Genomic DNA, 12,614 nt, shown 5'->3' with positions numbered 1-12,614 from the left:
CCCCGTGCGCTCCCGCATGGCTGCAAAATGTGCCCATTTGGGGGCTGAACTTCCACTTTCTGAGCCGCGGACCTTCTCACACCAGCCCTTGAAATGGGCAGCCTGATGTCAAGGTGTGAAAAGGTAACCAGATAGAATCAGAGAATCATAGAGTTGGAAGAGACCCCAAGGGCCATTCAGTCCAACCCCCTGCCAAGCAGGAAACACCATCAAAGCATTCTTGACATAGGCCTGTCAAGCCTCTGCTTAAAGACCTCCAAAGAAGGAGACTCCACCACACTCCTTGGCAGCAAATTCCACTGCCGAACAGCTCTTACTGTCAGGAAGTTCTTCCTAATGTTGAGGTGGAATCTTCTTTATTGTAGTTTGAATCCATTGCTCCGTGTCTGCTTCTCTGGAGCAGCAGAAAACAACCTTTCTCCCTCCTCTATATGACATCCTTTGATATATTTGAACATGGCTATCATATCACCCCTTAACCTTCTCTTCTCCAGGCTAAACATACCCAGCTCCCTAAGCCTTTCCTCCTAAGGCACGGGTGTCAAACACAAGGCCCGGGGGCCAAATCCGGCCCGCCAGACCTCGTCATGTGGCCCGCCGAGCGCCCCAGCCAGCGGGACCCAGCAGTGGGACCTTGCTGCTGAAGCGCCGCGCCGACAAAGCGCCGACAAACAGCTGGGGCGGGGGGGGGGGGTTAGAAAGGCGGCCAGAGCAGCGCTGCGTGGAGCGCCCCGAGCCACAGCAGGAGAAGGAGGAGGCAGCTTGCCGGGTCAGCGCCCGGCAGTGCCGCACGGAGAGTCCCGAGCCTCTGCGACGCAGCAGTGCTCTGTAGCACTTTGAATCCTCCTCCTCCTGCCACGGCTCAGCGCCTGGAAACGGCGGCTGCTGCTGCTGCTGCTGCTGAAGCACAGATAAAGCACCCAGCAGTGCCGTGTGGAGGAGGAGGAGGATTCAAAGTGCTACAGAGCACTGCTGCGTCCCAGAGGTTCGGGACTCTCCGCACGGCGCTGCCGGGCACCGACACCGACCCGGCAAGCCGCCGCCTCCCCCTCCTCTTGCCTCACCTCCTCCTCCTCCTGCCACGGCTCAGCCTCATGAACGTGAGCTCAGCAGCGGCTCAGCCTCACGAATGTGCAACTCTGAGGCTTTACGCACTTCTCCTAAAACGGACACCCGCTGCCTCACGCTGCACAGGAAATGCTTTTTGCCCCTGGGTCCCTTCGCGCTCTTTTCTGGCGCTGAATCAAGGCAGCGACCCCCCCTTCCCTTTCTTTCTTTCCCTCTCCTTCCTTCCTTCTTTATCTCTGTCTTCTCTCCCTCTTTCTTTTTCTTTCCTTCTTTATTCCTTCTTTCCTACTCTTCTTTCTCTCACCTCTTTCCTTCCTCTCTCCCTCCTGCTCCTTCTTTTCTTTCTTTCTTTCTTTCTTTCTTCCTTTCTTTCTTTCTTCCTTTCTTTCTTTCTTCCTTTCTTCCTTTCTTCCTTTCTTCCTTTCTTCCTTCTGTCCTTCCCATCTTTCTTCCTCTCCCTCATTCTTATTCTTTCTTTCCCTCTACTTCCTTCCTTCTTTCTCCCTTTCCGTCTTCTCTCCCTCTTTCTTTTTCTTTCCTTCTTTATTCCCTTTCTTATTTCCTACTCTTCTTTCTCTCCCCTTTCCTTCCTTCCTCTCTCCCTCCCACTCCCTCTTTTCTTCCTTCCTTCCTTCCTTCCTTCCTTCCTTCCTTCCTTCCTTCCTCCCTCCCTCCCTCCCCTCCCTCTCCCTCTCCCTCTCCCTCTCCCTCTCCCTCTCCTCAGAAACATAGGATGCTGCTTTATACTTCTGGCCCTTTAACCCTGGAACCAGGAGAGCAGCTCCAGTGAGTCAACCTCAGCCAGTCCCTTTGGTGAAGGGTGGTGGCTCACTGGCAGAACATCTGTCCTGCATGCAGAAGGACCCCAGCATCTCCAGGTGCTAGTAGCTCCGCAAAGGTCCTGCATGAAACCCTAGCGAGCCTCCACCACCCAGTGCAGTTACCAAAAATCATTTTTCAATAAATTGTACAATAATTGTACATTTGAATATCTACTTGCCATTATTCTGACTACGTTTCTGCTTTCAGAGCTAGTTATTACTTACATTATTACAAAAAACAGTAATAATTGAATGCAGTGACAATAATTTATGATAATAAAGAGTGGACACATAGTCCTACAGATACAACCGGCCCTTTGAGGGTGACCAAACTGCTGATGCGGCCCCCGATGAATTTGAGTTTGACACCCCTGTCCTAAGGCATCGTTTCCAGGCCTTTGACCATTTTGGTTGCCCTCTTCTGGACACGTTCCAGCTTGTCAGTATCCTTCTTGAACTGTGGTGCCCAGAACTGGACACAAGATGGCAGGTTTTGCCCTTTACCTACTTCCTGCAAACCCCAAAGTATTTGACATTATTAGGCATGGGGTGGGGTCCAAATGAGGTGTGTCAATGGCATCCCCCTCCCTCCCAAAAAACTCAGCCTCGTTGGTTCCCTCCTAGGGGCCTGGCTGAAGAAGTCCCTGCCAGAGAAGAGGGGGAAAGCAGGTCCCTTGGGGCCCACTTGAGGAGGGGCCAGGGGGCCACCTGGGAGGGGTGGGGGGCACAAAAGGCCGCCTTCACCTGGCCAGGAAGTTCCTTCGGAAGGGAGCCAACAGGGCCAGCCTCCATCTTGGCAGGGGCTGCGGAAAAATATGGGCCCCGCTTGCTTGGCCTCTCCCTCCAAAGGGGTCCCGAGACAGCAGGAAGGGAGAGTAGGGTAGCCCCCCAACTCGGACAAGGAGGGGCTGACGCTCCCCACAAGCTCAAAATGAATTCCAAGAACCAGCCCTGGCATCACACGGGACTCGGGTGCGAGAGAGTCACCCACCTTTGGGAAGGGCAGTTTTTCTTGGCTTTGCATCCTTTCTTGCCCCAAACCATTTTTTCTTCTCAGGGAGCGACCCTAGATTGGCCTCCCTTGAACTACAACTCCCATCAGCACCCACGTGGCCAGCCTGGCAGGGGCTGATGAAAGCCGCCCTCCCCAAAACGGCGGGAGGGTGCCAGGTAGGGGGGCAGTCGCAGCTTCAAGGAAAGACAACTCTTGCATCGCCAAGCACCCCGTCTCCCTCTCTGCATTTCATCACCCAACAGGGGCAGACCAGGTGCATAGATTCCTGAGATACGCAAGGTGCCTAACCCTAACTCTGCCCTTTGGAACTCCCTCCCTCTTGAAATCCAACAGGTACCTCCACAGGACTCTGCAGAACCTGCTGGAAAAACAGTTTTGTTCAGACAAGCCTGCACAGGTGCTCGGAAGGTAGAGGTAGTTTTAACCTGTTTTAGTATTCTAACTTTTGTAGGGCTGTGATTTCCCCCAATTTTTGCTTGTTTTCTCTTTCTGTAAACTGCTGAGGTTTTTCTCAATCAAGTGGTGTGTAAATTTCATTAAATTTCGTGTTTTTTATATTGTATATCAGGCATCCCCAAACTTCAGTCCCCCAGATGTTTTGGACTACATTTCCCATCTTCCCCAACCACTGGTCCTGTTAGCTAGGGATCATGGGAGTTGTAGGCCAAAACATCTGGAGGGCCGCAGTTTGGGGGTGCCTGTTGTATGTTTATGTTATGAACCACCCTGATATCTACAGATGACGGGAATAATAATAATAATAATAATAATAATAATAATATACAAATAAGCAGGGGTTGGGCTTCAAATGTCTCCAAGGAGCCCCCACCAGGCTTCATAAATATGGAGAAGGGTCCTGCCTCTGTCCACTTTTAAAAAAAACACTAAGCAAAGTGCATTTTACATGCTGACAGCTTGTCAGATTTTGCTGAAAAATGAAAACCAGCTCTTTTTCAAAGGGGGAGGCAACTTAGACAGTTCCCTTCCAACTTGACGCTTCTATGATTCTACAATCTTTGCATACGGCTTGGTTCTAATAAGCCTCCTAACAAGAGTTTTGCCGGAACGTTGAAACGTAAAACAGGCAGTTGAAAACAGTCGGGGGAAATGCTTAAAATCGACAACTAGCAAAAACATTAAAAGACGTGTCTGCTTTTCGAATGTCTGGGTGGGCTTGCCTGAGTGAAAACATTGGCATCAGGCACTGGGAAGAGTCCGGCAAAGAAGGAGCCCAAGTCTCCAAAAGACGCAAAAGACTCCAAAAGCTTCCTGGCCTTAAGAGCCGCCATTCAAACTACAAGAAAGAAGATTCCACCTAAACATTAGTAAGAACTTCCTGACAGTAAGAGCTGCTCGGCAGTGGGATTTGCTACCAAGGAGTGTGGTGGAGTCTCCTTCTTTGGAGGTCTTTAAGCAGAGGCTTGACAGGCATATGTCAAGAATGCTTTGATGGTGTTTCCTGCTTGGCAGGGGGTTGGACTGGATGGCCCTTGTGGTCTCTTCCAACTCTAGGATTCTATGATTCTAAGCCTCGCCTCCGTTCCCCAGCCCTTTTCCAAGCTGCCTAAGGCAGTGGGCACCTTCCCCTCCTGCAGCAAGGAGGTCCACCAGTTAACTGGGAGAAATGCTGCCTTTTCTCCCTCTCAACTTCACCCCCAGCAGCTGCCCCTCGCACTCGCCTCCACATGCTCCCCGCTCGCAATTTCAATCCCTTCGTTTTCAAGAGCCACTGAGCGGGTTGTAAGTTGGCCACACAATCTTGCCCCCAGCGGGCAAAGCAATGCCAGAGATGCCACAGGCCAACTCTGCTGCTGCCACCACCACCATTATTATTTATTAAATTTATATCCTCGCCTTCACCCCATCTCCACAGACTGGTGAAAATCGCCCAGCATCGCACAGCCCAGCTCAGCCCTCCACACCCCCTAGCCAGAAACTCAGGCGCCCTCCTCGGCTGGCCCTGTGTGACTGCATTCCAAAGTGCAGCAAGTGGGTTTCAGAAATGCCCCTCGGAAGGGGGCAGAAGGAGGGCACACAGCCTCCCAAGCAGCGTTAGAAATTAGCCCGGCGCCAGGAGCGTTTTGCGACTGGCACGGGTCCAGTTCTGGCCACGTAGCGATCTCTGGGTGCCAGGTGGTTACAGGGAAAAACAGAATGTCTCTTAGAGAAGGAACTGAAATGTTTTTTTTCTTGAAGCTGAAATATATTCTGAATTATTATTTTTGACGTTTAGATGTGTGCCAGCCGCTTTGAGATTTGTTTGTTAAAATATAAAGAAATGATGTTCTTCATAATAATGGTATCATCGCTAACAACCACCAATGAAAAAAGCCCCCTAGACTTATATATCTGAGAGTCTAACGCTGCTCCCAAGGGAGACGGGGGAAGTCAGAAGATCCTCTGCTGGATCAGGCCGTCGTCCCACCTAGTCCAGGCTCCTGTTTTCCCCGCCAGAAGCCCCAAATGGGAAAGCTGCAAACAGGATCCCACCACACCAGAGCCACTCCGGCCTCTTGTGGCTCCCAGCAACTGGGATGGGGAAGGGAGGCAGAGAGAGCTATCCTGGCCAGTGGTCCTCCCTCACCCCCTTCTCCTCCTTAGAAAGTGCTGGCAAAGGTGCCAGCCAGGAGGTGCCAGGCTGGTGCTTGTGGCTGTGCCCCCTGCGGCCCCCTGCCACGTGGCCAAAGGGGAAATCTCTCTGGCGCTCTCTCTCTCTCTCTTTTCAATTCTTTCTCCGCCTGCTAGAAGGCCAATTCAGGATGGAGAAGCCTGTAAGGCTTTTGGGTGGGTGGGGGACACATAGAAGGAGGGAGGGGGCTAGGGACCTGGGTGCGAGTGGTGCCGCCTGCCTCCCCTTGCCACCCAAGTCCAACAAGGAAGAGCCGCAGGCCAGGAAATGGTGGCAGAGAGGGGAACAGCTGCCCCCCCCAACCATAAAAAATGCCAAGCTCCCACACACATTGCTTTTGTGAAAAGGACTGGCTGGCGATATGCAAATGGCATGCAAATGCGAATCTGCTCCCAGCTCGAGGTGCCAATCAGATTGGGAGGCATGCAGATCCCTTCTCCACAAGCTCATTAAATCATCTTCAGGGTGCTTGCCAAAAAAGTCTCCCCCCCCCTACACACACATCAAGAAGGGAACATGTGTCTTAGGCCCAGGAAAAGCGAAGTTTTGGGTGGGGACCTCTCCAGGGAAGGCCGTCTCCCCAGCAGGCGAAAGGAAGCACCCTACTTCTGCTGGTCACATGAGGCAGAGCCCCCCCACAAGGTCACCTGGACAGGGGTGCAGAGACTGGCAAGGCACGATGTTAACCCTTCAGCTGCCTGCCAGCCACCACAGCGATGTCCCCAGACCTGTCCTGGAGACCCCCCCACCGCCCCCTTACCACCCTCTTTCTGTTGCTATGCAAATGGTATGCATAGCAAACGGGCAGCGGCAGAAGCCATTGGGCAGCAGCAGCATCTTGTTGAGGGGAAGCAGGAAAGAGTTGCACCGCTGTATACACACAACGCACAACCAGCACGCCCGCGGGGCCCCCCCCCCCACCGGAAAGAAAGGCCCAGGAGAAACCTGGGGGGCGGAAGAGAAGTGGCCACCCTCCTCTCACCAAGTCATTCCTGGGGAATTGGGACTTGTACCCCCAAACAACCGTCCTGTGGGGGGGGTCCCAGTTCCTGGAAGTGGCAGCAGAGCCACTAGGGCAGCCCAGGACACGCCAGCAACCGGGGGGGGGGCTTGGGCTGCCCCCTTCCTCCTCAGGCCACCCGATGGGGAGCAGGTGAGGTGGGGGATGGAGAACCCGGACCTTCCTGTCTTGGGGAGGGAAAGGAGGTCTTGGCGGGTGTGTGTGGCTGGGAGGGGGGGCAGCAGCTCCCTGCAGTGCAGCATCACACTCTGGGAATGTGCTTCTTGCTGAAACGGCCCCCCCCCACCACCACCCCAGCATCCCTCTGACAGGGTTGCCTAGCAACATCACGCCCCCTCTCCTGCCACAGGAAGAGAAGGGAGGCCTCCGGGTGCCAAGCTAGGGGTCCCAGAGCCCCACCCCCTAAAAAGCCCCTTCCTCTTAAGGACTGGGAACAGAGAGAAATGTGCCCCCCCCAGTCACTCTCCCCTCAAGTGGGGATTATTGGGCTCTCTCCCTGCCCCCCACATATCACTTGGTGTGGGATCCTGATACTGCTCCCCCCCCCAACGCTTTCAGTGGCACAACCACAAAATATATGCATGAAAGGGTTTGCCAGGCATACAGTGCCCCCCTCCCCACGAAAGGCTGCCCCTCACCCACTTTGCCCTCCTGCCTGTTGCTGGTGCTGCACCAACCCCCCCCCCCTCCATGGGCAGAGTAGGAGTTAGGAACCTGCAGGTGTGGGGAGCAGTCTCCAGGTGTGGCAGGAGCCCTGTTCCCTGGGGCTGCCACAGGTGAGCCACCCCCCTCCCGTGGCCCTCATGTGGCAGCTGCAGCACATGAGGGCCACGGGAGGGGGATGGCTCACCTGAGCTAGCCATCCTGGTGTGCTCAGCAAGGGGAGGGGGGGCGCATTTGGCGGATGGGAGCACATGGCAGTGCCAATCCTGACCCTTTGCAGGGCAGGAAATGGGATCGCCAGAGAGGGCTAGTTTTTTTTATTTGGGGGGGGGGGCGAATTTGCGGGTTGGGGTGGAGGGAGAAAGAAAGACCGAGCTATGGGTCAAGCAGGGGCTTTCAAAGATGCGGGTTGGAGGAAGGGGCCCCACTCTGTCCAGGGAGGACGGCAGATGTGAGCAGCACGGTCGGGGGGGGGGCAAGAAGAGCTATGAGACACCCCCTTACAGGCCTCCGTCTCAAGCAGAACCCCCCCCCCAGCTCAGCAGCAGAAGCATCTGCGAGGAGCAGAAGGGATCCCGGGCCTCTGGTGGTGATGGGGGGGGGGGACTCGCTCGGCCTCCTCTCCCCACAGAGAGGAGCTGGGGGTGGAAGGAGCTGAGCTACCTGCCCCTCAACCAACGACGGGACATTCTGGGATCCAGCGCTAGGATGACGCCTCCCTGCCCCCCTCCGCCCCACGTGGAGACCCAAGCGGGCCGCGGGCCAGATGGGGGTGGAGTGGGGGGGGACACCTGTCCCTCCAAGTTCCAGCCGTCCCCCACCCGCCTTGCCCGCCAAGGCCCCAGGACGACCCCCCCCCCCAACACACACAAAATAATCTCCCACCTCCAGCCTGCAACCCCCACCCCCACTCCGCGCGCCCCGTCAATCCGAGCCCACGCCAGCCTCGCTCCGGATTCACCGCTGCATCCCCCGAAAATGGGGCGCGGGCTGGGTGGACCTGGCCGAGGGCGGCGAGCTCCCCCTGCCTCACCCCCCCCCAATCAACACACACACACACACACACACACACATATTCACGCGCGCGCCCGTACCTCGGAAGGGGGCATAGGACATGGTGCCTTCAGCCTCTGCCTGCGCGCTCGCGGCTCATGGACCAGCCGGGGAGGGGGACGGCCGGCCCGGCAGGGGAAACGGAGCGGGAGCCGCGGGGAGGGGGCTCAGGCCCGGCAGGAGGAGGAGGAGGCGGCGGCGGGCGGGGGGGGGCGCCGGGCCTGCCTGCCTGCCTCCCCCGCACTGCGCCCCCGCCCGCCCGCCTGTTGGCGGCGCCTCCCCGGCTGGTCCTGATGCGAGAGGATGTCGCCGGCTGGTCCTGATGCGAGAGAGGATGCAGGCGAGGATGCAGGCGGCGGCCGCGGAGGAGGAGGAGGATGCTGGCGCGGAGGCTGCGGCGCGCACAGGCTCCCTCTCGCCGCCGCCGCCGCCGCCGCTGCTCTTCGCTCCTCCTCGCCTTGCCGCCTCCTCCTCCTCCTTCTTCCTCTTCCTCCTCCTCCTCCGGCAGCCGCCTCAGCATCACAGCCCGGCCGGCCGCGCAGAGGAGCAGCAGCAGCAGCGCATCTCCGCCGCGTCGCCGCCGCCGCCGCAGGAGCGCTGCCCACTCTTAAAGGCGCCCGCCGGCAGCAGCTGCTGCTGCATTTGGAGGGGGGGCACCGGAGCCGCTGCGGACGGAGGGCAGGAAAGGCGAGGCCCCCTCTTTAAGCGGAGTCAGGTGGCGGGGGAGAGGGGGGTGTCTCACGGTGCCCCCCCACCATGCTGGATCCACCACTGCATTCTCCCGGCATGACTCCCCCTCCATCACAGGACACCCCCAGCTTGCAATTTTGAGGTGTGGTGGGAGAAGAAGGCAGGGTCTGATGTGGGGTTACTACTTTCAACCTTCCCCACGTGGCGACACCCCCATTTTTATCACCCAGGGTGCAAAGGCTCAGCACAGCTTTCCCCCCCCCCATCTCAAGGCACCTGCTCACTCCTTCCTCCACCTCCTGGCCCAGCCACACAGAGGAGAGGCCTATTGCACTACCCCCCCTCCCCACAGCAAGCTGGAAAAGCAGGTCCCTCATGGGCCCATTTTACAGATAGGGAGGACTGAGGCTTCTGGGGCCTCTGGGGTCACCTGCGCTCTCTTGTCAGCTTAGCCTACAGACAACCCTGTGGTGTAGGCCAACCCTGCGGGCGAAGCAGGACCTCCTTGCAAGAGCCATATTTGTGATGGGGGGCTATTGATTTCCTCAGTTCCTTAGGAAATCACCCTATGGGAGCCATGCAAGTGAGTAGGGGGGGGGAGGCTTATCTTATTTCACCTTCTGTTGGGTGGAATGGGGGGCTTCTGGGCAGAAACTATTTGAGGGATAAGCAGGAGAGGAGATATTAAAGTTAATTTATCTCTCACATGAGAGGTTTAGCGCCTTAGCCTTTCTGAATTAAACTATTCCCATCCCTTTGCAGAGTCGAAACGGAAACTTGAGGTTAGGTTGCTTAGCTTTAAATGTACTTGGAGGTCACCCCATTTGCCACCTGCAAAAGTAATCAGACTGTGTACTCACATGTAGGTCTTGCCAGGATTCAGCAAACAACATAGTACCAGGCAGGTGGTGATCCTTGCGATTGACTTCCTACAGACTCAAAGAACGGAGGCTGTCAAGCAGCTCGGTGACCTTTGGCTTTTGACTTAGAAACAATACATTTTCTGCTCTCTCTACACCTAGGTTACAGGAGAATTTCCCTGGTTCCTTGACCTCCACACCCTTGCTTAAATACTGGAGAACTATGTGCATCATCTTGGCCACTCTTTCTTGCAATAAGCAAGTCATCTACAAATGCCCACTACATAGGGAAATGGTCCATTTTTGCATTTGCCGTACAAACACTTGTCTGTGTGGCTTGTGTGTGCCCCGACTGTGTGCACGGGCTGTACAAGGTCTCCTTCCATGCCCAGCAGCCTGTTTAAGAGGCCCTTCTGAAGATTGCGTACTAAATGGGCTTCATTTGGCTCAACAAAACTTTTGTCCTGGCCCCACACTGCTTTTTCCTCCTGCACCACTAGCTACACCACTGACTACATAGATTGTGCTGTGCTGATCTCTCCTGTTTTTAAGTCCAACATTCTGTAGCCTTTGCCTCCAGAAGCGTATCCTAAAGGAATTACAGTACTGTTGTTGTAGTTGTTGTTGTTTAGTCGTGTCCGACTTTCGTGACCCCATGGACCAGAGCACACCAGGCACTCCTGTCTTCCACTGCCTCCCGCAGTTTGGTCAAACTCATGTTCGTAGCTTCAAGAACACTGTCCAACCACCTCATCCTCTGCCATCCCCTTCTCCTAGTGCCCTCCATCTTTCCCAACATCAGGGTCTTTTCCAAGGATTCTTCTCTTCTCATGAGGTGGCCAAAGTATTGGAGCCTCAGCTTCAGGATCTGTCCTTCCAGTACTACCTCTGCCCTTTTTGTTATTTATAACCTCTCTTGCAAGCCTGTGTTTTAGCCCGCCTGACCTTCACCCTGCAACTGTTGGCTAGTTGTGTATACTCCTCCTCCTTTATGATTTCCCCTTTCTTCCCTTTCTTACACATTCCCTTCTTAACTCTCAGCTCATCTGTAAGCTCTTTACGCAGCCACACCGGTTTCCTTACATGCCTCCCACTTTTCTTTCTTGATGGAATTGTCTGCATTTGGGCCTTCAGTATTTCACTTTTAGGAAACTCCCATCTATCTTGGACTCCCTTCTCTTTGAGTATTTCTGACCATGGGGTCGCACCCAGTAGCTCTTTCCGCTTCCTGGAATTGGCCTCCTTAAAGTCCAGGTTCCTTGTCGACCACCCTCAGCTTTCCCTTGCCTCTGTATTGTGAAACACAGGAGGACATGGCCACTTCTGCCCAAGTTTATGGCTGCTTCCACTTTGTGCCCATCTTGAGAGATGCCATTTTATTGTTTAGCTACTCACCCTGATAGGGACCTTGTTGGTGCTTTTGTTGTTGCTTAGTCGTTTAGTTGTGTCCGACTCTTTGTGACCCCATGGACCATAGCACGCCAGGCACTCCTGTCTTGCACTGCCTCCCGCAGTTTGGTCAAACTCATGTTCGTAGCTTCGAGAACACTGTCCAACCATCTTGTCCTCTGACGTCCCCTTCTCCTAGTGCCCTCCATCTTTCCCAACATCAGGGTCTTTTCCAAGGATTCTTCTCTTCTCATGAGGTGGCCAAAGTATTGGAGCCTCAGCTTCACGATCTGTCCTTCCAGGGAGCACTCAGGGCTGATTTCCTTCAGAATGGATAGGTTTGATCTTCTTGCAGTCCATGGGACTCTCAAGAGTCTCCTCCAGCACCAACAATTGTTGGTGCTATTTTTATAGAAAAAGAGGTGCCAGGCCGCACCAAGGACAGCTCCCTAGAGAGGTGCCGGGATTTAGTTTGGGTGAATTCTGGCTGCAAAAAAAGTCCTGGACATACCGGTAGTGAGCTCAGACCTACTGGCATCTTGCTGTGCCTCCAAACCACCAGCAATTTCTGAGTTAATATATAGAATCATAGAGTTGGAAGAGACCACAAGGGCCATCCAGTCCAACCCCCTGCCGAGCAGGAAACACCATCAAAGCCTTCTTGACATATGCCTGTCAAGCCTCTGCTTAAAGACCTCCAAAGAAGGAGACTCCACCACACATCTTGGCAGCAAATTCCACTGCCGAACAGCTCTTACTGTCAGGAAGTTCTTCCTAATGTTTAGGTGGAATCTTCTTTCCTTTTGCAGCATTCTTGACATATGGCTGTCAAGCCTCTGCTTAAAGACCTCCAAAGAAGGAGACTCTTCCTAATGTTTAGGGCAGGCATCCCCAAACTTCAGCCCTCCAGATGTTTTGAACTACAATTCCCATCTTCCCTGACCATTGGTCCTGTTAGCTAGGGATCATGGGAGTTGTAGGCCAAAACATCTTGAGGGCCGCAGTTGGGGGATGCCTGGTTTAGGTGGAATCTTTTTTCTTGTAGTTTGAATCCATTGCTCCATGTCCGCATCTCTGGAGCAGCAGAAAACAACCTTTCTCCCTCCTCCATATGACATCCTTTCATATATTTGAACATGGCTATCATATCACCCCTTAACCTTCTCTTCTCCAGGCTAAACATACCCAGCTCCCTAAGCCGTTCCTCATAAGGCATCGTTTCCAGGCCTTTGACCATTTTGGTTGCCCTCTTCTGGACCCCCCTTTAGATGTGCCCCCTTTGGCTTCACCCAGTTGCATCCGGCCACTGCTCACACAGAGCCCATAACCCAGATGCGCTACGTTGCTAGCCAGTTTAATTCAACAACAGACCCTGGAAACCTTCCACCAGACATTCAATGACCGT

The sequence above is a fragment of the Zootoca vivipara genome, chromosome 2 (genome assembly GCF_963506605.1).
Source record: "Zootoca vivipara chromosome 2, rZooViv1.1, whole genome shotgun sequence".
Classification (NCBI taxonomy): Eukaryota; Metazoa; Chordata; class Lepidosauria; order Squamata; family Lacertidae; genus Zootoca; species Zootoca vivipara.
The sequence above is the reverse complement of the archived record's forward strand: the minus strand, read 5'-3'. Positions refer to the sequence as shown.